Source organism: Centruroides sculpturatus, unplaced genomic scaffold (genome assembly GCF_000671375.1).
Source record: "Centruroides sculpturatus isolate CEXI.00-Female unplaced genomic scaffold, Cexi_2.0 scaffold369, whole genome shotgun sequence".
Classification (NCBI taxonomy): Eukaryota; Metazoa; Arthropoda; class Arachnida; order Scorpiones; family Buthidae; genus Centruroides; species Centruroides sculpturatus.
Window position 1 is genome coordinate 499,033 of NW_019384649.1, and position 4,540 is coordinate 503,572.

Here is a 4,540-nt window from a genome sequence, read left to right on the forward strand (position 1 = left end):
CGAGCTTCAAATAACCTTTTCAGCTGAGTATCTGATACTGTACAATCAACTGAAGGTTTAGTATGCAATTTCTGTTTTATATAATAAAAAAGAGACAACTGTTCTCTCCTGAGAGAAAGTGGAGGCTCATAAGCATCCACATACAAACTTTGGACAGGAGAAGTTCGAAATGCACCAGTGCACAAACGTAATGCTTGATGGTGGATTGGATCCATCATCCGAAGAGTAGATTCTCGCGCAGAGCCATAAATAATGCAACCGTAATCCAGCTTTGAGCAGACAAGGGCCGTGTAAATCCTGAGCATAGAAACTTTGTCTGCTCCCCAGGATAAGCAGCACAGTATCTTTAAAAGGTTCAGAGATTTTAAACATCTACTCTTCAAATTGCGCAGTAAAAATGTCAGTTTGGAATCAAATATGACTCCCAAAAACTTCGTCTCGTTGACCATTGGGATTTTAACCCCATTTAGGTATATTTCAGGATCCGAGTGCAAACCACGCCTTCGGCAAAAGTGGATGCACGATGTCTTCGCTGCATTAAACGTAAAGCCATTGGTCTTGGACCAATCATATATGCGATTTAGGGAAGTTTGAAATTGTCTCTCAATGAAACTCATATTACTAGACTAACAGGAGATCTGAAAGTCATCCACATACAAAGAGTGTTTCACACTAGGGGGAAGACAGTTAGCTATGCTATTAATTTTAATTAGTAACAGAGTCACACTCAAAATAGAGCCTTGAGGGACACCTTCTTCTTGGGTGAAAAGCCTAGGTAAGGTGTTGCCCATCCTGACATAGAATCTTCGCTTCTGTAGGAAGTTTTTTATAAAAATTGGCAAATTACCCCGCAACTCATATTTGTACAAATCACGGAGTATCCTGTATCGCCAACAGCGATCATAGGCCTTCTCTATATCGAAAAATACAGACACTAGGTGCTGTCGTCTAACAAACGCTTCGCGTATAGATGTTTCAAGGTTTACTANGTTCTTTTATTAAGATTTTTCTGAATGTTTTGAAACATTCAGAAAAATCTCAATAAAATGACATTCTTAACATTCAGAAAAATCTTAAAATAAAATCTTAATGTGAGGGATTTGACCCAACATATCCGTTCGGATATGTTGGGTCCCATCCCTCACCACCCGGCAGCCCCATTGTGGGCCTGGTCGAACCCATAATGGGCTTGCAAAAAGAGGCCCTCTTAGTGCCCACAGGGCGGAAAGAATTAAAAAAAAAGGACCAACACTAACAGACTACCTATTGTTTAAAAGGCCCTCTGGTGGCCCAAGAAGACGGATTTTATAAAATAAAAAGCAGTTGAAATCACATTTTTATGAATAAAAATTTGACAAAGTATTTATCGTTTTCTGACGAGTAAAATTTTTTCGTCGCGTTCGCGGCTTTTAAGTAATGCATAAACCTTTGAAACGCGAGGCATAGGCAGTGGCCCACGTTGCCCATGCCGCCCATGCCTTATGCCGCCCTTGGTCATAGAAATGATGTAATTTGAAAATAAAATTATTTATAAATACGTATGTCAAGTTATACTTTTATTATGACGCAAAATATATGTAAGAGTTTACGGCCACTGTGCCGAGTGAGATGTTGAAACAAAAAAAGTTATGCATTCCATCACGTACATAAACAGTATTGTAATTCGCCAAGTGCAAATCAGCAAATTCGTAAAATTTTTGTTTATTTTGAACAATCCGGATAATTGAGGTTCTACTGTATTTATATCAATAAAACTTTCAATAATACATTATTTACAATGATTGACGTTTTTTTATTACCCTTTCTATATTATGTATTAAACACAGTTTCGTAGATTGTAGCATAATAATGTGTATGAAAACTGGAAATTCTGTTAATTAATTTGTAAACGCAGATACTTTCACATAAAAAGCATAGGCCTACTTGTAAATTCTACATTTCACCTGAGATAATCGCGATTGAATTTTCCTAAATTAAATTAATTAATTTCTAAATTACTTGACAGAAAGAAATGTTTATGATCCGTATTTTCTACATCTAATATTTTTGTCACGACATTATTTCAAACATCGAAAAAATATAGATTTCTAATATCGAAATATATGAATATTATATTTTGATATTTTTATCTTCCTTAACTAAGAACATATACTTTTGTCCTAAAACATTAACTTTTTGCCAACCAAAGAAAAAATGACAATAAATTATAAGATATGTCGGAGGGGCGGCCGAGCGGTCAAGGTGGCAGCCTACCGCTCTGGGGGACCCGGGCTTGAATCCGAACGGGTCGGAAAATATCTCCAGGAACCTTTCGGGGATGGTCCGTTCAGATATGTCGGGCCCCGTCCCTCACCACCCGGCAGCCCCATTGTGGGCCTGGCTGAACCCATAATGGGCTTGCAAAAAGAGGCCCTCTTAGTGCCCACAGGGCGGAAAGAGTTAAAAAGCTATGTCGGACGGATGTTTCAGCTTATTCGTCCCATCTTTGATATACTGTAATTAGTTTATTCTGTATTTACACTCAATTTACGTAAAAATTACTGTATTGTGCTGTTTATATTTAAAATTTTTTGTTTCAGTTTACTAAATTGAATTTTACACTTCGGAAACTCAAAATAATAAAAGCCAAACACATATTACAAAGCTTAATTTTTACAATATCAACTTAAAATGGATAAAAGCATTATTAAATAATTGTTATTTAATAATTATTATTAATTTTTACACAAACATTAATATGAAGAAATATGTTTAAGATTTAATGTTAGCTTTCGGTCTTGTGATTGTTCTATATTTAGATTTAACTTGGCGGGAGATTGTGTAATGTTGTTTTCATATCTAATTTGCATATTTGAGATATTACATTACTAATCTTTATTAAACTGATCTATACATTTTATATTATTTAAATTTGACTGGATTAATTAAAAAAATATATAACATTTATAGTGTTTAGCAGGAAAGTTTCAATGCGCGTGACATTACAATCATCTCCACTTATCCCAGAGACATCATTTCGCGCCAGATTTCGTACAGTGAGGTTTGTTGTGGATATCTTCTCGTTATCTTTCAAAGTTCACTGCGATAAATTTTTATTATGTGATGGATATACAGTATTTTGCATTGTTTTTAATGGATAAAAGGTGGAAAGTTTACTGTGAACTTAGAACTTGTTTCAGAATTTGCTACTCTATAGGAAGAAAAGTTGAAAAATTTATTTTTGACAATTAGCGAGAACTGATTTTTGGATATAATCCTTGGATATAAATGAAGGTATGTATTATAGGCTTACTAATTTATTTGTGCATATAATTATCTAGTCCTAATTTCGAAACATTTATGTTTTTTAGTGTTTATAAGCGTGTTATTTAGACATGTCTACCGATTTAGTGCTATTTTACGTAAAACAAAGTGAAAGAAGAATACAAAGTTCAATTAGCAAGTAGTCCCTTTATTAGCAAATTAATTTGTTTGTAGACTTTTTTACATTTTAGGCGTAATTAGATGAAACTATGATGAGATGATATCGACAGTTGTATAACAAACTGAATTTAAGTAAATTAGTTGACTTTGTTTGTTTCGATCTAGATATTTCGTAATATTACGATGTACGAACTTTAGATTTTGTAAATTGTATTATAGTAAAAAATAGTTATATGTTATTCTACTTAATGATGTATTTTTAATGTTTCCGAATTAAATAATACTTTGTAAAGTTTGAATTTCAATTTAATAACTACTACGAATATTAGAGAAGACCGTTTTACTATAAATTACTACGTTTTACTGTAATGTTGATTTCAGAAAAAGTAGATCATACAAGAACCGTTTCTGGACTGTATCGGAGCTTTCGCGATAGCGCAATTTACAGAAGTCACACTTACTTTTTCTGACATGAGCCAATTAGGAATATTAATTTTTTTTAACCAATCAGATGATGGCGGGAGGTTTAAATTGGATTTATTTCGATAGTTGGCCCTCTAAAATTTCATATTTATTTTAATTTTCTCTCTTTTATTGTAAATTCTCTAGAAATAAAGGATGCAAGTAATTTGTTAAAAAATGTTAGCCACACTGTGTTTTACTTAGGGGAAATACGTACAAAATGACATAGGCACTATAATTCAAATTTGGCGGTCTCAAGCGCACAACTGACCATGACACCACGTTATCTGAGCGGCTTTTACTAACCTGTCAAAATGTGAATGCACTCCTCTCATTTGCCTGGGTGTCATGGCTGACGACAAGAAATGATACGTTATGAGTTTTTTTCCTCGCAACAAGTTTTTTTGTATAAATGGTAAGTTTTTCACTATTTTATCTATTCACTATTGTGTAGCATTTATTTCAACCCTCAAGAATTTGTTGTTGCATTTAAATAACTTTTTCCATTAAAAATGACATCTTTGTATTTATTTTATAATTTTGTTTTTTTATAACGTTATATGGACAAAATGACATACATAGGCAACGGACATAATGACATACCTGTCATTTAGTCCATAAGAGCTCAGTCAAGGAACTTACCTTAACCTCTTAA